This window comes from Podarcis liolepis (genome assembly GCF_965112155.1).
Source record: "Podarcis liolepis genome assembly, chromosome: 11".
Taxonomy (NCBI): domain Eukaryota; kingdom Metazoa; phylum Chordata; class Lepidosauria; order Squamata; family Lacertidae; genus Podarcis; species Podarcis liolepis.
In genome coordinates this window covers 31,312,539-31,334,475 of record NC_139565.1, presented here as the reverse complement: position 1 = coordinate 31,334,475, position 21,937 = coordinate 31,312,539, and the positions used below count along the sequence as shown (strand labels likewise).

General features: G+C 42.0%; 1 long non-coding RNA gene across 1 annotated transcript; it reads left to right on the top strand.

Annotated features, from left to right (window-relative positions):
- The first annotated feature begins 5,633 nt into the window (after positions 1-5,633).
- On the top strand, positions 5,634-12,466 carry LOC310688792. The gene is made up of 3 exons (XR_014517187.1): positions 5,634-5,689; positions 8,118-8,210; positions 11,123-12,466. It is a non-coding gene; the product is annotated as an uncharacterized lncRNA (long non-coding RNA).
- The last annotated feature ends 9,471 nt before the right edge of the window (positions 12,467-21,937 follow it).

Sequence of the window (21,937 nt, the reverse complement as noted above, 5' to 3'; positions counted from 1 at the left end):
GCAGTCCATGGGACTCTCAAGAGTCTCCTCCAGCACCATAATTCAAAAGCATCAATTCTTTGGCAATCAGCCTTCTTTATGGTCCAGCTCTCACTTCCATACATCACTATTGGGAAAACCATAGCTATAACTATACTGACCTTTGTCGGCAACTATACGGACTATGCAGACCTTTTTCTCTGCTTTTTAAGATGCTGTCTACAAACCTAGAGAGGATACACTCAAACAAAAAAGCAGCTGGTCCCTGGCAGGTCTCCCAGCCATCCAGCTTAGCCTTCCAAGGCCTGAGACAAGTGTACTACCTGGTTGTCCCCCGCCCCCCTATACAGGCCTGCTTCTGCCCCCAAGTCCTGCCCTAGGCATCAGAAAGTGGAGTTTAGGGAAGCAGGATGTGTGGAACCAGCCTGCTGTTAGAGGTGGGCACAAGGGCTGCACTCCATAGCAGCTTTGCAAAGCGCCAGTTGTTGAATGGGGGGTGGGAAAGGTTGTTCTATTTTGCACAACCTGAAATCTTCACCTGCATGCGGAAACCAATGTCTGCATGTGGTTTTTAAGTCTTTGATTTGGGGTAACTGGCTATCACTGAAACTGCATCAGCTCTATCAAATAAATTGATCCATTACTTAATTAGTTCCTTTGACCCTACTAGAATCACTTTTCATGTATGCAGATAACATATTGATTTAAAATGAAAGCTATTAAATAATTTGAAGCCTAGTTTCATCGGTTGCTATCCAGAGCAAGCTGAGTGAGTTGCAACCCTCTGAAATCAATGGCTACTGGATGGCAGCCACTGTCTCATCCTCTTCTGTTTTTGTTTCCATGTGAGAACAAACAGCAGGAAAGTAATAATTTTAGTTCTCCTTAAAATGCTGCATGTATTATTTTTTCCCCATTAGAAAAGAGTTATGGTTTTAAGTATGCTCTACCATTTCTGTTCAAAACATCCACTTTTTTCAGCCTGCATTTTGCAGCTGTAGCCTTTCTTCAGAGTGGAACAGAAAGGTGTAAATGATATTCACGCCTCTTAATTGGAGTCATTCACAGTTCTCTGGGCTAGCCTAAAGCATAAGATTAATGTTTTATTGAGAGTAACCAGCAACTAAAACTTTATCCAGATGATCAGTTCAAAGTGTGCCCCCGGAGCATTCTAGCCTTAACTAGATAGTTGGATAAGCACGTATTCAAAGGCAATAACACAACCATGTGGGATTGTATTGCAAACTGGGGGGTGGGGGATCAAGGAATGTATAGCAAAAAAAGAAAATTAATTCTCATTTAAGGTATATATTAGGTCACACCCACACTTACTTTCTTTGCACCTCTAACTGGTTTTTATTAACACTCAACAACATGGATTAGATTTGCCCGGAATCCCAAGGTTGTGGAATATTTTATTTATTTATTTTGTATTAAATAACAAAATTAAGCATTTATTTACACAACACTGGAGCATCTAGTATAGAAGAATAATTGAAACAATTATACAGCCATCAAAATAGAATGGCAACATAGCATTGATGTATGAATAGGAAGTGAGAAGCTGTAAATTATGCATTTGAAGAGTAAATAGATGAAACTCATAAAGTAAAGCTGTTAGGTAACAAAACCCCTGTATTTGTTTGTACCCAAATTTAATCATTGTGGAGAGGGTAGCCAGCATAGTTCAAAATACTGAGTGATATCCAACATTGCATGAGGGAAACACACCTTCCTCTCTTCCCACCTGCAGCCCTTATGGCCGACCAAATATACATCCGGAGGACTCACATTTCTCAAGAGCAGATGCGGAAGGGACACACTGGAGGATGTGAGTGGGAGGAGAAGAAGGGAAAGTCACACTGCATGATGGGAAATCTGTTAAGCTCATGAATGTTCATCATTAGATAGCATCTACTGTGTGGTTATTTTCCCTTCTCTTAGATGTACTTTTTGTTGTTGCATTGCTACTCATTGTAGTTAATTTAAAAAGTTGTCATACAATTAGTACACTTTGGAAACACAGGCATCCAACTTTCTGAAACACCTGGATGTAACCCTCTGGCACTATTGAATCTCAATCTAACCCTTTGAAACTTGGAATCCAACTGTCTGAATTGAATGATCCAATCCTTTGAAAGTGTTCTGATCATTCATTTGTAACTTAGACAGCTTTCCCCCTGCATTACAGTATGAAAGCTTGTTAAACGATTTGCAATTCAATGAAGGCCATCACTGGATGAAACAGAATTACAATTAAATAGTTCCAGGGAAGGTTCAAATGCTTAAATTTAGTCCAAGCATTCACATTTTTTAAAAAATTAAATTCGCTAGTACTAAATGTTTATCATGTTGAATTGCAGCAACATTTTTAGACGGCCTCTTTAGAATACCATAGAATACGCTCAGGAGTGATTGATACAGGTTATCATTTCAAATACATGTGTATGTCACAGCTTGTTCTCTGCTTGCTGATTGGGCAGTGTTAATAATACTGAGAGCAATCAGATTTCCTTTGTTCCATGCCTTCTGAATTATTGCCATTGATATTCTAGCACCTAAACGCTCTTCAGGAAAATGCACAGAGAGGGCAGTGAACTGTGTATGCAAAGTCCCATCCCCAACGACTCGTCCCCACCAGTCGCTTTCTTGCACTGTATGACTGAAGGGGACACGGAGCAGAGAGAAAAGCCTTTCACAGAGTGGCTTGCTATAAGTTGCCAGCCAGATGCCAGTGATAAGTCCACAAGCCTGCTTACCTTAAATGGGCAGGGGGCCTTGTAGAATGGCGCTTCTCACTCCTCCATGATCCAGTGAGGGGCTTTGTATAGAGGGAGGGGGGTTTCCTAGGCTGGTGAAATCCCAAAATGGTTCTCGTGCCAGCCTTGAAAGTGGATTATAGACCGCCCGCTAATCAAGGCTGATCAGACTGAGCCTGTAGGCTTCACTCTGGTTCGCCTATTGGGTATTTAAACCCAACCAGCTTCCATGTCCTCGTGCAGTTCCTGCAAGCAGGACTTAAGCGAAAACGTTCCCCTCTTCTCCTGTGGTATCCCTTCAATGGCCACTTAGAGAACAAGATGTTGGACTAGATGGGCCACTGCCTGATCCTTCTAGCAACTTGCTAGACCATTTTGTGAAACACCTTCTCCTCTTCTCCATTAAAGAAATGCACCAGCGCTGCTTCCTCACTCTACTGCCTGCTGTTCACCATGCTGGAGTTGAGCATGCAAGTTGCATTGTGTGACAACAGCCTTAGATTTTTATGCATATATATGTTTATGTATATACTTGCTCCAAAACTATCTCCTTTCATTGATTTTCCTCCTTTTGTATTGTGAGTATTCAGCAAGGGCTCAATCCTGTGGTGACATCTCCATGGGCTTTGGAGCTGGCACACCAGTTTTGCCATCCCTGTTGGAATCAATGGGAGGAAAAATACAAAGGAAAGGACAGATATAAAAGGAAGTGGCAAGTGATTACAACCAAAAGCAGGGCAAAACTTCCCCTTTGCCCTGTTAATGGAAGCCTGGTGAAGCTTTGGATCTGATGGTTCTGCTGCCACAGATTCTTCCTTCCCTGTCCCCATAGAAATGCTCTGACCATCAAGCTTGTTTCTGCATGGTTATTTTTTTAGTTCCTACAGAACTTCAGTGCTCAGGTTGTTTTGTAAGAATCCATTCTAATTCTCTTGGGTTTCTGGATAAATTCCAGCTTACTTCTGCTTCTTATTTTGTTTCTCTGAAATGATATATTAATAATATAATAACCCCTTTTATGAAGCTCCACTTGTCTCCCAGATTGTACTTGAAGCAACATCAGATGTTGTATTTTAAATAAAAATAAATTACCAGATTAATAATTATTTTCCAAATCACTTCATTATCTCGAAGTGTAAGAGTATGCAGTGCAAGTATTCAGTGCCAAGACTGGCATGCCTATCAAAGAAAAGGTTATGAACGGATATATTTTTACACTTCATTTACAGAAGCCATGTCATATTTGGCTCGTAACAGCTGGTTACCTTTGCAAATGCATTGGATCTATATTTGTTGTGCTTCTCCCTATGACTGTTTTAGCAGATAATTTATGCATGAGCAGAAGAAGAAATCTCAGTCTCCTGTTGGGGTCACATCCATAGTATTGTTATGATTATTATTAACCACATGAGTAGGCTATCCTTTCTACAAGGAAATTCAGGACAGCGAGCAGGCAGTTACCCAACATTGTACCCACATGAGGCAACAAGATGTGGAGACCTCTTTGGCACACAAACATCCCAAAAAATGACTGCAGGTTTTGAGCAGTCCTGTCAAATGCTCAAAAATCTTACTGGTTCAAATGCAGACTACCACTTCCCTGTTAATCTGCCCACCTTCCCCAAGGAAAAATACCAAAACCCCTGTTACCTTAGCTGGCAGTGATGCATGCAACATCATTTTCTGCCAGGGATTGTGGGAATTCAAGATTGTGGGATGACTAATAAATGATAAGTCCCATGATTCCTACCAGGAAATGATGCCCGCAATTTCCCTCTTCAGAGAAGTCTTCTAGGGCCTTTCCTGTGTAGAAGTCAGTCTATTACACTTTTCTCCTATCCCAGGGATTCATTGTGTATGGTTTTTCTTTTTCTTGTAGAAAGTAGAAAGGACTGGTGAGCATTCTAGGCAAGAGCAGGGTGAGAGATTAATTTTGAGTTGGACCCAACTCAGAGAGAGTTACACCCAACACAAAGTGGAGGGGAGGTTGTGTTTGTTTGCTTTAGCAGGAGCATATGCATTTCAAGCTCCTCCCAAGTGAAATCTCTCATCACCAGTGGGAGGTAGTGTAGGCCAGCTTAAGAAGCCTAAGACCAACCACTTGTCTGCCCATCTGTCAGGGACTGGCTGGACGAGGAAGGGGGTGGGTGTTGCCCACACAACAGCCCCCCAGGGATGACACAGATGACAATGACTTAGACCCAGGACAGTGATAGTGGACCATGGGACAAGTCTGTGGAATGAGTGACAAGCTGGGAGATGCCAGATGCAGGAGTGTTAAGTGATCGGGGTGTGTGTGTCAGAAGATGTGAGCACAGACTCTGAGAAAGAGGAGTCAGAGATTGGCCTTGCTGGCCAGCAGCTTGACAGTCCCAGTCCTACTGGTTCTCCTCTGCCCCTGAAACAGGGACTTGAGAAGGGTCCTTCACATTGCTGAGCTACAGGCCAGACAGGTCCAGAAGAGAAGTCCACCCACTCACGGCAGTCTACATCTGGGAGGGATCGGGAGTGAGAGGCTAGAGGGGGAAGGTGGGGGCCAGTGGTCAGTTCCAGCAATATCTTCACCTAGGCGAGACATGCTTGGCATGCAAGAGATCCCAGGTTCACTCCTTGGTGTCTCCAGCTAACTGGATATCATGTAACATGGCTGGCACCTTGGAAATGCTGTTGCCCATTAAAGGAGATGGTGCTGAGCCAATTGGACCTATCAGTATATGGCAGTCTCAAGCATTCCAGCTCTCTTGATTGGTTCAAGAAGGATGTTGCTCCTGACTGATTGGTTCCCCAATGAGTCACTTGAGATGCAGAGCTGACTGTTGTTTGTGCCAATGCTCTTTCTACCTGTATCCCTTCCCCTGTGATGGCTGAGGGCCAAACTGCACATGAACCAGTCCCCTGTATTTTCCTTCTATGGTTGGAAAAGTAGATTGGAGGGAGAGCTCTCTTATTTGGTAATGTTTATTATTTCATTTTATAATGTAGATAACAACAGATAAAAACGAGAAAATGAAATTATAAAACAGGCACATAGAATGAACACATTTGCACATGGGTTAAAATAACAAAGTCCAAGTAAAGGCTGTCAACATTATCAGATGGAAGGGGAGCATTTCGATCACAAAAATGGCCTGCAGGGGACAGATTTAAGTACTCCCTCTCAAAATGCCTCTGTTCCAAAATTAAATTGCAGCTTCTATTATCCCCCATCCCAAGGTTGACTTTCACTGTTTTGTACCAGTTTGGCCCTCAGCTGAAACCAGTTCTGCTTGATCTGCAGTTACCTGCACCCATTACATCCTCCCTCAACTGACTGAACAGGATCACCATAATTCTAGGTCAAATTTGTTGTTGTTGTTGTTGCTGCTGCTATTGCTTACAACAACTTTCCTGGAATGTTTGAGACCCAGTGGCGTAGCGTGGGTTCTCAGCACCCGGGGCAAGGCAAGTAATTTGCGCCCCCTAACCCGGGGCAAGGCAAGTAATTTGCGCCCCCTAACCCGTGGATTTTAGCACTCGAGTCTCTTCTGCGCCCCCCCCAGATGTTGCGCCAGGTGCAGCAGGCCCCCCTGCCCCCCCACGCTACGCCACTGCTCCCACCACAAGTCTTCAGGACAGCCATCCGAAGGCTGGCGCGGGGAGAAGGTCTCTCCTCCCCACCGCCAGGCTTCGGAGCATCCTTCGGAAGGCTGGCGCAGGGAGAAGGTCTCTCCGCCCCACCGCCAGGCTTCGGAGCATCCTTCCGAAGGCTGGCGCGGGGAGAAGGTCTCTCCGCCCCACCGCCAGGCTTCGGAGCATCCTTCCGAAGGCTGGCGCGGGGAGAAGGTCTCTCCGCCCCACCGCCAGGCTTCGGAGCAGCCTTCCGAAGGCTGGCGCGGGGAGAAGGTCTCTCCGCCGCAACGCCAGGCTTCGGAGCAGCCTTCCGGAGGCTGGCGCGGGGAGAAGGTCTCTGCACCCCACCGCCAGCCTTCGGAGGAGGTCCGAGGACAGTGGAGTTCCTGCTTCCTCGAGGAGGGCCGGCCAAACGCGCCCCTCCCCCCCAAATGTTGCGCCCGGTGCGGCCAGCACCCCTGGCACCCCCCACGCTACGCCACTGTTGAGACCATGATTATAAGTCTAAGGCAGGGATGTGGAACCTGTGCACATTCCACTGTTGCCATGGTTCATCGTGACCAGGGCTTACGTAAATTGGAGTTAAGCAACATCTGGAGGATCACAGGTTCCCCATCCCTAGTCTAAGGTCCTGGGGATCAGCAACAAATTTCAAAGGAGGTGTCTATGCGTGATTTCCTTCCCCCTTTATCCAGGCAAGCAGCAGCCTGCTGGAATCAGCTCTATCTAGAAAATGTCTTTTGCTACTTACTGCTGAATTTATTGCTTATGTGTGCTGCCTTTTATATAGCAACTAAGTAACAGTCCAGAGCTCTATTCAAAAGGCCCTCTGCTTCCAAGAAATATCAATCCATCATGATACAAGCAAATATCCAGCAGGGACATACACAAGACTAATCTATCCCGGCTTATTGGTTATAATTAAGCATACCACATGAATAGAGCCCTTCTGGTATTTCTGCTGATCTGCAACTGGGGAAGATCACAAAACCTACTAAACACAATCGTCATTATAGGGTGTGTGGGGTTTTTTTTTTTTCTTTTTTAGCTTTGCTAATGACTTAAATGTGTTGTCTTAACCAATTATACTCTGGCAGACATGTGAAAATAAAATCTAGAACATCAAACTCACCAGTCAGTTCCCAAATAATTGATGCTTTATCAAATTCATCCGCACACACAAGCAAATGCAAATAGAGGCAATGTTCTACTTTTGTGCGATATAAATGAGCTTATCAAGATTAGACATGAACTCTTACAATGAGCTAATCAAAACAGAAAGCCGAAAGAGATGTATGATACATCCGAGAAATGTCTTAGTTTCATCATACAGCGCACACTATAAACCCCATTCTAGCCCCATCCTTCTCAAAATGAGAATGTTTTGCTGGACTTTATTTTGAAACAAGTAATAAAGAAAGACGTGGTCAGCTTTTATGGAAGTGCAGACAGAGGCAAACTAATAAATTTCTTTCCTTAAACTATGGTTTGTGTGCTACACAGGCAGTTTCTGGGCAGCTCACAAAAGGGAAGATAAATAAAATAAAACAAAGCTCCTGAGCATGACTTGGGCTGGATCTACACTGATATAAAAATGCTTTTAAAGAACCCACAATATAGCTTTCAATGCCATTCCTCATTGATGACGGATCGCTGCTCTATAGTGCCCTTTTTATAATGCCTTTTTAACGTTTTAACTGACCAGTGTAGATCAGTCCTTTGTGTGACGTGGAAACTTTTCCTTGCTCTCCTCATCATTGCCTTCTCTAGCCACATACTGGAGACCAAGGAGCCTGGTCAAAGGAGGCGTTGTGGAGAGGGCAGAAGGAGAAACTCACTCTTCAACCTCCAAGCTGCGAAGAAGTGAGTGAGAGTTTCTAGCTTGTGCGAAGTGAAAGAAGAATAGACCTAATTCGGTGGTGGAAATATAAGGACTCTGGAAATGGGAGAAGTCGGAAAGCCCACAACATTTGGGAGTGGACATGCTTGAGAAATATGAACCCCATTCACCCATTACTCCTGTGTCCCAAGGGCTGCTGGCACTTCCCCTGAGGTCATAGGCATGCATTAGGCATGGATATCTGAAGGGGGAGGTCTATTATCTCTATGTTTCCGGCTTCCCCAGGACCTTGAACACTGACTGACAGGACCTATTGAAGCCTAATGTGTGAAGATCTGCCTTTGTAGGCTTTCCCCCTGTAGACAGCCATGCTGGAAGCAGAGCTAGGGAGGTTGTGCAACCTCAGGGGCAGCCCAGCTACCCCTTGTTTGTGTGAGTAACATGACTTGGTCCTTGCCTCCTGCTAAAGGTGGGTTGGGATTTACTTATTCACTGCACTTATTGAATTTTCCAACATAGTACTCAGCTCAGAAAACTCAGAAAATGCATTGTAAAACTGAGAGAAAAAGCATTTAGAGCTGTATATTTGGAGATTCCATTCTCCTCCCTTCATCAGACCTGGGCCTGGGAAATGAGTTTTGCTTAGCAGTTCCTAGACATGTCCTTTCTCTCTCTTTTGCCTGCACGCCTGTCACAGTCTAAAGTGAATTTAATGCACTGGTGTCACATTAGAGATGATTAATATTGTGGCGTTAATATTATGGCTGTCATTGTCACAAGGCTATGAAAAGCCACATATCCTACTTGCGCATCTCCAGCTTGGGGTGGCTTCAGATTTGTCACTGTTCCTTCATTTGAAGCTCTTGAATTTAGGAAATATGGCAAAATCTGTGTGTGGATCATTGTGAGTGACAAATGCACACAGGTCCTCACAGAATACACATGCAGCAAAGAAGTGCCTACACCTGTAGCATGCCTGCCCTCTTTCACCTCATGAGGTAATAGGGATTTGGGGGGAGTAGTTTATATTGAGGAGAAGGCATGGGGCAGGGCAAGGGGTTAAATATTGCCTCCCCCAGTGTGGCTGCTCCAAAATTGCAGTCCAAGAATGGATCTTGCATGTCACATCTCACATGTCACCAACAGTACAATCTTAAACTCGGGACTATTGAATTCATTGCTGGCTTACTCCTAAGTAAATGAGGTGAGGACTGCAACCTAACTTCTCTCCTTTTTCCTTGTAAGTCACTGGGTGCTGTCCTGTCTCCCCTGAAGTCAAGATCAAAATAAAGCTGTGATCTCAGTGGGATCAAGGTTGCAACCAATGAAACCAGGACTGTGCTGCAGTGATGTGCTTCCTATTAATGTATATTAAGCTTAAAAGCTTTCTACTAATTGTAATAGAACCCAGACCATTAAATTATTGTGGGAAGAGAAATGGTTTGGGCTGGGAATGTTGAGTCTCTCCCGCTCTGCTTGGGAAAATATATATATATATTAAAATTAAAACAGATTTCCTACCTCCCAGAGTCAAGATTCAGGAAGCACATCTTCTCCAAAGCAAAGGATTGGAAACAATACCTGGAACAGCATGCTCTAAGAAAAGAGCAGGCCTTGCCTTTTGTCTTCTTTGGGTGAAATTGCACTGAACAAGTTTCCAGCAAGAGAACTGCAAGCCCACAGACTGAAGGTAATACTGACAGAGTTTTTAATAAAAGTTGCCTACTGACTTTAGAATTTCAAGACTAAAGTCTCTCCAGCCTCTCTCACTCTCTGCATTCGGCTGTCCTGCTTTGAGCCATGAGTATCCCAGGGAAATGCATCTCCTCCACACTCCAGCTTCACCAGCTTTGTGATGGCATCAGATTCCTGCCTGATAACACAGTCAATGGACTGTGCGTGTGCTTTTTATCTGAAGAAGCCACAACTGTAATATGGTTCTGTGTTTTTTCCTTTTAAAAAATTGTGAAAGCAGTCCAGAAAGCAGTCCTCCACTCACAACACTTTCCCACCCCCCTCCTCTAACAAACTTAAGCAGCAATACCTTATTGAACTCATTGAACTTCTTATTAGAGATGGGAAAGGATTTTATTTGATGCTTTTTTCCCCTTTTCTTGCTGTGGAAAAACTTGCTCCTGAACTCTGTTGCTGGTTGAATTAGGTACTTCTGTAGATTGTGTCACACATTTTCACTATGTGCAAAGTGGTGATAGAAATATTCATCTAGTATATATTTTGAAAAGAAGAACATCTGTCCATTTTTCTGTCTTTTAACTTGGATTAAGACACCTCCAGCAATATCGTCACCAAACTTGGCACAAGGGTTCCCAAGATAGGGGTAGCAGTTAGTGAGGAAGTTAGTGACAATGTTGTTTTAATCTCTCCGTATCTTCAGCGATGAATATGCCCCCAATGCCAGCTTGTGTTGGCCTCCTTTTGACCTCTATGTGGAAAATGTAATGATAAAAGGTGTTAAGTACATTGGTACCTTGGGTTACAAACACTTCGGGTTACAGACTCCGCTAACCCGGAAGTAGTACCTTGGGTTAAGAACTTTGCCCCAGGATGAGATCAGAAATCATGCGGTGGCAGCGCAGAGGCAGCAGGAGGCCCCATTAGCTAAAGTGGTACCTCAGGTTATGATCGGTTTCAGGTTAAGAACGGACCTCCGGAATGAATAAAGTTCATAACCAGAGGTACCACTGTACTTAACTTGTGAAAAATAAGTATCTTCATAAGGGATTACATCACCAATGACATGGGTGGATAGGTGTTTTTTTAAGGAAAATGGCCTCACAAGCCAAACTGGGTTACCTGGTGGGCCAAGAATGGTCTGCAAGCCAGAGATTCTCCAACCCTGGATCACAGGAACCTAGAAGGTATGACTCATTTGATTCATTTCATGGTTTTTGCTCCTTTCTCCTATCCACTATAGTGCCTATCATTAAAATGACTGATCCCCAGCAGCTGGAGTTGTGCACCTCAAGGCAAAGGATTTCAAACAGCCATGAAAGTTGTTGATATTGGCTAGATATTCTTTGCTCCCCCAACCTGAAAACTACTACATTACGAGAAATGTCGCATCAAGAGAAGAAATTGATTTTGTTAACGTGGTGTTTTTTTAATATAGAAAACACCCGCCCACACATACATTCCTTCCGATTTTATTGTGCTCCTGTCTGGTTACAACAGACAGTAGTTACTCCAGATCTTAAGAATATATGATTTGTTTTAAGAAGAATGGATGTTGCGAAGAAGTTAGTGAAACATCTGGCCATTGTGAGGAGAGAGCAAGATTCATATTCATGGGCCAGCTGCCTGAAATAACTATTTTCTTCAGTGCAACTCACTGGTTATAGCATTACAGTGACTGACTATGGTGTTTCTACAAATGACACAGAAAGTTGTGATTCAGATGAGCTGAGAGATTGCTGTCTACTGACAGATGCACTGTGTATTAACTGGGAGTGGTGGTGCAGCAAACATTGCTCTCCAACCAGCTCTTGAAGTTTAGCTACACAAGACATCAAAAGCAAAACCCTAAAAGGAACTGAACTCTACATGAAACTAAAACACCAAGCCGAGGGCAAAAACAGGTTTTTAATTTTTTGAAACTTCTTTCCCTTCTCAAGTGTCAAATTTGCAATGAATAATGCATCCAAAGAATTCTTCCGTTCTAAATTCTGAATAACAAATAAGTTCACCAAATGAGACACACCACCAACTTCTGCAGTTCACTTGTGGCAACTCTTTGCTTACATATACAACACCTGCCTTGCTCGTTTTCTTATAAAGTTATGGTTTGGGTGCAGGCAAGGTCTGTGGCATCTTTAACTTGGTCAAGGCCCAAGCAAAATCAGAACACTTACAAATATATCACATCCTCAAGCTTACAATAAAGTGATTTTACAAAGCAGCACATTTTAAAACAGGTTTGTTATTAATCAGTGGAATGTGTGCTTGCATTTTCTCCCCACAGGGTTCCTGAGCACGAGAGGCAAACGTTCACCATCATTGCATCTTGGTCACACGTAGGGATTGGGGAGAAATCTGATTCGGTTCTCATTTAAAGCCAAAGTTATCAAATCCACACTTTCCAAAACAATATGCGAACCAAAACACAGCCAACTTTTGAAATTTGCACTTGAAATTTGCGACGCAGTTCTCCAACCAACAAATGTTTACAAAAATGCATAGGGGGAAGTGAGCAAAACAATGAATATATTAGTGAAAACAGCATACAAGATGCATTATATTAGGAAAATTGCCTGCAAAAATGTGTAAATCAGTCAAAACTGCATTAAAATATGTTTATTAGGAAAAATTCTCACTGAAATGCTGAACAATTTTCATGAAGATTTTTTTAAAAGAAAATTTGCAAAGTGCTGCAGAAATGTGGAGAACTGAATTGAAGACTGGGAAACTGAGAACATGATAGGGTCAAAATTAACAAATCTCCCCACTCCTACTTACAGTAAGCTATTGCATGCAGCTATTAAAAGCTTTCTCTGAAGATGCTATCTTCAAATGGGGAAGAAATTTGTTTGGTTTGCATTTTAATTCAATCTTGAACCAATGCACACACTTCTTTGAATCACCCAGAGGTCTACTTCTACCTTTTGTCCACCCATGGGGCAGACAGCACTGAAACAGAGAGACCCATGGCTGAATTGATTATAGAGCAGCTTCCTGTGCTATAGAAGCCTTTGTTTATTAATGCAAATTGCCTTGTCCTCCCTGAATTTGTCTGATAGGTGTTGTTTTTAAAGCAACACACCACTTAAGCTATTGGGGTTCATCACAAGATGTGGCAATAAGCTCCATGCATCAGTTCACGATGTCTTTTACTTAAAGCAACCATCAAACAAAATGTTATGCACACTTTAGTGCATTAATATATTTGGATTAACTGTGCCAAAAAACCCCACACCAACCCTACACAAGCAATTATTTTTACAACTTTAGACCAAGTTGCTCTTAGTGAAGAGTTCTGAGAATGAAAGAGCTGTTTGCTAGACTGTGTCAATTTCACTGCAGTCTCTGTGGTCCAGCTCTAATAGATGTCTTTGGATTCAAATAACAAGGTTTTCAGATTTCAAGACATGCCACCCAAGGGAGAGGCATCTCTTGGGAAAGAATATAGACCCCAAGGGAGAATACCAAACACAGTGTTGCCACATGGCTGATCTTCATAAGAGAGTTCCATCTGTTTTCCACTGAGATCTTTTTTCCCCATGTCTTCCACTCACAGCTAGTTTGACCTTTGGTATTATTTAGTTGTCATCAATAGTGCATACCCATTAGAACAGAGTGCAGACTGCATGGTGCCATTGGTAGCATGAGAGTCTTTGAAATCACTTTGACAATAGGCTTACTTGCTTACCGTTCAAAAGCAGACATTGCTGTCTTGGTTTTAAAAGGTGCATTTCACATCTCAAAGGTAACGTCGTCAGCTTTTCCAAGCAGTGGAACACGATTCTGCAGAAGCTCATGGTCTGAATCTTGCCTTTCTGTAGGGCTCTAGCAAGCACAGCAGCAACTTCAGGGCAACGGTTTTGGGGCAGATGCAGAAACTATGTAGTATACCCCATTATGAAACCAAATTGTGAATCCATTATGACAACAAGGCCTTCCAGATGTTGTTGGACTCCATCTTCCACAGTCCCACCTATACCAGTCAGGGATGGCAATTTGTTGCACAGCCATTTTTGGACAGTCACAGGTTCTCCATCTGTTCCTTAAGAATACTGTGTATAGTTCTGGCCACTCAAATGAAGATATCCTGGAGCTAGGAAATACAGAAAAATGGCACAGTCATAGGGATCAATAAAGCCCTGTTTCCTTTTACTCCCAATTGGTACACAGATGGGATCATGTGTAGGCATCTCAATAGGTCTTTATAGGGAATAGAAGGTCTCTGTGTGTCTTCCATATCCCCAGCTAGCCTTCCACTTCTGTTCTGGAGTCTGAGCATACCGAGGGTATGGATGTGTCAGTTTTGTATGTTCATTCATAAGCCCACTTTGTCCTCTGTATTTGATCTGCTTTAAAGTAAGAAATACATGTGCTTATTAGTACTTATGTTTATTGAACTTGACTTTTTTCAAAACTTGCATTTCTAAACATATTTCCTCTCAACATATGCATTTCTAATTGTTTCTTATTTTAAAATACACATGTTTATGGGACTTTTCAAAATTAGCCAAGAACAGCTAAATAATCACAAAATTCAGAGAGAAGTGTCAAATCCAAAGGAGGACCGTGTCCTATCTGCATATAGGTCCAAGAGGAGTAGCATCACCAGCTGAGGAAGGGTGGAAAAGAAAAAATGGAATATTACAACAGAGAGTCATTTCTCTTGAACCCTATGGAGATCACAATTGTGTGAATGCTGCACCTCCACAGGAAAGTATATCATACCTCCCAGTTTTTCAACCTGCAGCTTTTAAACTTTTGAATAACCCTTCTTTCACCCTTTCTGCAGCAGTACCAAATGTGAAAAATCCATTTTTGAAGCAGGAGTGGGGAACTCTTTAATTGGTAATTACTGACATTTGATACAAAATATTGTAACCTGAATGTTTGGAACAGCAACAGGGAGAGATCTAACAGAAGCACTGATCTTCAGGGAGATCAGCATGGCTAATCTGAAGACAAGTCATAGCATCTTCAAGTATTTTCTAACAATAATCTGATAAATTGCATTGGAGAAATAAGGTGTACCCCAAATAATGCTTTTCTCTCCCGCCCCCACTCTTTGTTGATGCTGAAAACATGCCCCTCCACTTGCATTATAACAGTTATAATGCAACAATGTGAGAAACTGATTACTCTGATGGCGGAACTGACAGTATTCTTGTTGTCTGTAAAACTTGTTTGCAATTTTACTCTTAAAAATATATGTCTTCTATATATATCAAGAATTCACCTTTATGGAATTCTTAGCTCTACTGTGGCTAGTTTTCATGTGCTTAGATGACGGCACATCTTCTTCTTTTTTTAAAGTTTTAAACAAAGGAGAGTTACCAAAGTAACCCAATTAAATTCTGCAGGACTGCACATTGCTGCTGTCTAGTAGGACCAGGAAATGAAGTGATGGATTGCTGGCCACATTACTTATCTCTCCCCCCCCCCCTTTTTTGCAAAGGTGAACAGGATCCCATCAGAGATTAATTTGAAGCAGCCTACATAAAGGTTTTATAATGCAGATTGAAGATATTGGACATATCCATGTAAAGCACCCCTTACAATCTCCTGTCTTCCAGTCACTGGAAGACTTCTTGACGATGACGCTTCATCCTCCTTAATAACCCCTGTGTTGTACATCTATTTTTGATATGAAGCTGCCTTACCTTGTCACCAATTATAGACTCTGAAAAGACCCATCTCATTAGAGGTCTTATAGTGCTTGTTCCTGAATATGATGCCTGGTATGTGGCTTTTTCCTCTTCATGCCAACTGGAAAATACCCTTGAAGTGAAGTGGTGTCAGTCATAAGACACAAAGGGTACACAGGTAGCAGTGCTGAATATGGTATTAATCATGCAACACCAGAATGAAAAGGATAGATTTGAAGATCCTGAGTTTGCTTGACATGGCTTCTGCCATTGCATAAGTACCCAGTACCTTGGGGAAGAGCTGTAGCTCAGCTATAGAACACCTGGCTTACATGCAGAAGTTCAAATCCTGATATCTCCCAAGGAGGGCGGAGAAAGACATACACCTGAATCCCTAGAGACCCAGTCCAAGTTGACAACATTAAGTTGGATGGACCAATGGTTCACTATAAAGCAGCTTCTTATGTTCAGTTTTGGGAGAGAGCCAGAAAGGCACATGTGGATTCCCTTGTCTTGTCACCCAGGTTACAAGGCCTAGCGTTTCCCACCGGCACCCTTCCATCTTGCCTAGTTATTTAATGACTGCCCAGTCATTCTTAATTACTTCTTTTTTCCAGAGAACTGCTCAGAGAAATGTCAAATAGCAGTGCTTTCCTTTTTAGATTTCTTAAATGCTAATCGGTTTGTTTTGGGACTCACGTGTGGTTGTTTAACTCTAGGGAAGACTTCTCTAACCGGGTGCCAGAGCTGGCCCACTATGTGGCACAGTGAAGTGCCCACTTCAAGTGGCAGAAGCACAAGGGGCAGAGTTCCACCTCCCCCACTACTTCTGCCACCAACAGGATGCCCTCCTCTTGCTGGCAAGAGGGAGCTGTTCCAGTGTGTGGTATTTCAGCTCAGCTTCCCAACCCTGGGGCAGACATGACAAGCACCACCACCATGCAGACTGTCCCAACTCCCGCCAAGTTCAGTGAGAGCCAGGGCATTTCAGCAGCAGAAATTGGGGGGGGGGTATGATGGTGGTACCAGCAGGGGGACAAGAGGTGGCAATTCCCATTTTGCCTCAGGTGGCCCAGAGTGCAACTGTGTTTGTCCACTGCAACAAAACCACTTAAGGAGTTCTGAGGCACCTTAAAGATGAACAGAAATGTCTAGGGTGGACTAAAGTCCATTTCATCTAGTCTACAAAAAACCTTATGCCATAAGAAATACGATTGCGTTTAAGGTGCCATTAGTCTCCTTATTGTTCTTGAACCATTATGCAATTTCTCCAGGATGATATTGGTAAACTATTAAATCCCTGTGGAACTATTTCCCCCCTTATAATACCCTGCAGATCAGAATGAAAGTCCCTGAATAAGATAGGGATGCTTCAATTTTGGCGGTATCAGCACCAGCAGAAGCATATTAAGCTATTATTTTAATATTACACCCTAAAAGGGAAATGGAAGGAAACATGTACTAAAGCAATTCAGATAAACAAATCCCTGATTGTTTTTTCACAGTTCAGGATCTGTATGCACAGCTAAGACAGAGAGAGAATAAGTAAAGTGCTTCCCAGAAGACAAAAGTAAGACTATTACGCATGGAAATGTACCATCGCTAACAGCAACAGCAATCAGGCTTTTATACCAAGCAGTTTCTCTGCAGCATAATGGAACAGAACACAAAAGCAACTGAATCAAATAAATGAATCTCATAAGCAAATGGGGATTCCAGCATATCAGATAGATGCATATGTCAGTTACTTTCTTCCTTAGACTGAATAACACCAGTGTTTTCCTTTGTAATTCTTGATTTTTTATTGTCAAAATCCCTACAATTAGGCAACATTTATAAATTTAATCCTTCTTTTGCTGGGTGAAAAGCCAATGTTTTACAGTATAATACAAACAGGCTATAATCAGCTGCAAGCCGTGGAGAGAAAAAAAGTAAGCGTTTTTCTCCCTGTTAACAGGTGGGGAAAGAAACGGTGCAGAAACTTCCCAGCCAATCTTTTTTTGTTCATAACCCCTTGGCCACAGAGAAGTTCAATTAAATATACCTTAAAGCCATATTGTTGGGGCTTTGGATCCTTGACTAACTATATCTTAAGACAGATTATTGTTTCTTAAACTGAGGTACAGTAGCATCATTCAGGACATATCGATAACAAAGTGTCCCTGAGCATGTCTGGAGTTAAATTCTCTCATCACAGTGCACCCTGCTCCAAGACATCTGAGATTGGGTTTCATGGCATCCATATGTGAGACTTCAGTTTCCTTCCAATTCAAGCCCCCAAATATAGAAACTTTATTTTCTATTTTATTTTACCAATTAGCTTCTGAAGGCCTGAGAGATGTTTTATTTCTAAAATCAAACTACAACCTACCCATAGTGAAATGTTTTCGCCCTCTGAACCAGAAGATAGCAGTCTTAAAGGTCATGTTTCATAATATTTCCAGTTCTCTGTGTTTCCCCCCTTTTTTTTCAAAGGAGAAATTATTCCAGTAGTGAATTCATTGTTAAGAGACTCCTAGGTATTCAGCCTTAAGCAGACATTTACTGGAGGCACACAATATTTAGCCAGTCAGATTCTAAGTTTCTGTTATATCTGCTCAACTTTGATGGGTATTGCGTAACATGACAATTAACTGCAACTCTCCAGTACTTCATTTTAAGGCCATATGAGGGGAACGGGGGTTTTCTGATGCCTCACAGCACCCTTAACAAACTGCAGTTCCTAGAATTCTTTGGAGGAATCTATGATTGTTTAATGTGGTACAATACTGCTTTAATATCCAGTCAGACAAACCATTTAGTCTTTTTTAGGAATGAGACTTTCAAGACATGACATAAAGGCTGATATTGCCAGAAAGATCTTCAACATGAACACCTCCTACCTTTGACTGAATGTGTTGGGTTTTTTGCTCTGGTTTTGGGGGGGGGGGGCATTAAGGCTATTGCACATATGGAAATGTGCAATTATGCCTGCTGACTGGACAATTAACAGAATTAGAACAGAGATTGAATGTAGTTCAGGAGGAAATGAGAACCAAGAGCTTTGTCACTTCAAACATTTTAATGAGTGTAAGAAGGCTTCCTGAAAGAAGTCGTGTCTTTGGGGAACGATTACTGCAGGAACTCATTGTTGAGGAATGCTCGCTAATCTCCAAGGGAGAAAGTGTGCCACCACATCGTAAGGGTTGGGAGCAGTTGGTGTTGCAGGAGGAAGGGGGAGGAAATCATCATCGAAGAGCACAGGAAATAAATCAGTAGACATGTCTTTGTTGTCCCTTCTGAGGAATAGAGTGATTACTTAGGCAATTCCACAAGGGGCTTTGAATTGTTACAGGCACTGTGAGCTGCAGAACTTGATAAATCAAATTCGCTGAAAGCAGATTTTCCCTGAATAAAACTTCAGTACATTGTGACACTAGCACATCCAGCATAGGTCCTAAGTATTATGAAAAAGCCAAAACAGAGGTTTATAATCTTTTCCATGGGTTTTAAGAATTTGAATCGTGTAAAGATCGATAACAAGCCATTCCCTTCCTAGCAAAGCATTTGTTTCTTGTGTTCCAAAGGGAAGAAATGATTGTCTTAATTAAGATGAATCAGACAGACTTTCCTGAGAAGAAACATCTTGAGTAGGCCATTTGGAGTGCACAATTGGGACGGGGAGTAGAAGGAGTGCTCAGGGAAAAGGCAGGTGTATTTCAAGCTGCACCTCCCAAAATAATTTTTTGTTTTAAAGGGGTTAAAAAAAACCCCAACTCCACTTTTAACAACTAGCTAACAATATCAGAAGCATAATATTTTTTTTTACAAAAACAAAGAACAGTAAACCTGACCTATTCACTGAACTAATATGTGATATCTATCATCTGTCTGTCTGTCTGTCTGTCTGTCTGTCTGTCTGTCTATCTATCTATCTATCTATCATCTACCTAATACATTTCTAATGGTAGCTATTCAACCATGCAGCTCAAGGGTGTTTATAGAGTTCCCATGAGGTTTCACATCTAGACACCAAACGCTACCAGTGATGAGGTATGAAGAAGAGGTAAGGCATGGAAAGAGTCCTGATGGCTTAACAAAGTGGCCTAGAAGGGCACATTTGGCCCATGGTCCTGATATTTCTCACCCCTGCTCTAGCTTCTAAGTGTTCCAACGAGCTGAGCTATGGGGTAAAGTGTTTTGCTTTGATCTACCAAGCTCGGCTAGCAAAGCTTAATTTAGCAGCCTTGCATAATCTGTGTTAGTAGAAAAAACAGAATCCTTTATAACCTACATTGCTTGTTAAGACCAACTTCCCTCACCTCACATGTAAGCTCCCATAAGTGTCTGCTTATGGGATCTTAGACCTGAACTATTTAATGAACTATCTAATCCCCATAACCCCCGGTCGTGAACCACTCTGAGATCTATGGATGAAGTATAGTATACAAATTTGAAGAATAGAAAGAGGACTGAGGCACAGTTAGTGGGTGGTTCCTGAGACTGGATGAATGGGAGGTTGCCTGCTCTTGAGGGGGTTACACTCCCTCTGAAGGTGCGGGTATATAGCTTGGGGGTCCTCCTAGATCTCCTGCTATCTCTTAAGGCTCAGGTGGCCTCAGCGGCACAGAGTGCCTTCCATCAGCTTTGGCTGGTGGCCCAGCTGCACCCCGTCTAGTCAGGGATAGCCTAACTTCTGTTGTCTAGGCTCTGATAATGTCTGCATTAGATTACTGCAATATGTTATACATAGGGCTGCCTCTGAAAGCAGTTCGGAAACTCAGCTAGTACAGAATTCAGTGGCCAGGTTGTTCAGTGGGGTTAAGATGGTTTGAGCATAGCTGCCATGGTCTGACTGCACTGGCTGCCAATTAGTTTCCAGGCCCAATTCAAAGTACTGGTTTTGACCTATAAAGCCCTATACAAATGTAATAAATGATCATCATAATCATAATAATGGCTCAGATTTTGGAAAGCTAATCTTAACTTGAAAGGCAGTTAGTGTCTCAAGTAACTAGGAAATGGACTGCAGCCTAAATAGCTAACATACATCAACTAGAAAATGATTTTTTTTTCCTGAGAAAACAATGAAGCTGAATCTTGTATAGAATTTTGACTTGCTTCCCCCCACTTTCAGATAACTATAAGTAGAATTCTGTCGCCTGTCAGTGCTTCCTGAGGTTTCTGTACTGGTACATAATTTAATCATTCCAGCTGAAGTGTCAGATAGTTATGTGCATTATTAGTTAAAAGGAAATAGTAGTTTATTCTGAAATAACATATTTGCAACGTGTTTTTAAACAATTAAAAAAGAGCAGAATATCAGGATGATCTGTGGTAGAGGTTTGGGGGGGTTGTAACAAAAAGTTTTTACATGTGCAAATTTAGGATTTTTGGTGAATCTGTAGATCTACTGCACAGCACAACCATTGTGGACATCACATTTATGAATTCATTGATAATGTAAACAAAGTAAGTGCTAAAGAGATTTATTAGAGGCACCATTTATTGTGATGAATAAAATTTTCTCCCCAACCTACTCCTCTGCACATTTTGATTAATATTCACTGAATGTTTTTTCCTCCTCCCTCCCATTTCTTTTTCCTTGCATGTCATGTATTTTTAGTTTGTGAGCCTGATGGCTGTATGGACCATCTTAGCACTGATTGTTACAAACTGCTGAGAGCCTTTTCAGCTAAAGGGAAATAATTAAATAAAAAAATTTAAATGTTTGATCTCTGTTGGCATTTAACGTCCGACAATATCTGATATCTGATTTTTGCTGAGGTATTTGATGATACTGGCTTTCAATATTTGATCTCTGATAGGTACTGATAGGTGATATGCAGTGGCATTTAGCATTGATAGCATTGTTTATTCACATGGAAGAATTTTACATGGAAAGAAAAAGAGCACTAGCTGCTGTGCAATGGTAGTTAGGGTTTGGCAAGTCTTGCAGCATTTTTGGAGTAACAAATTACCCAGACTTGTGAAACCAGCACATTAGAAATTTCCCCTTTGCTGCACAGAATATTATGTTTCTGAAGGTTTCCACAGCTTTCAGTTCCTTTGTGTCTTTCCTCTTGTCTTCATTACTGGTGCATGGTGTTCATTGATAAAACACTGCAAAAAAGCACATTGGATGAGATTGTCTGGGCTAGCAGAATTCGTTTTGTGTAGTGTTTATTGAGTGCGTATCACTTAGAAAATGAATCTTGATGCAATGATATATGCAAACACATCAAGATTACTTGTGGGTGTGTGTACATATGAATGCACATATGTAGGTGGTAAAAAGAGGGGAAGAAATATGCAAATGAATCAAAAGGTGTGGCAAGATGCAACTTGAATTGATAAGTGAATTTCCGTATTTTTCGCTCTATAAGACGCACTCGACCATAAGACGCACCTAGTTTTTAGAGGGGGAATGCCAG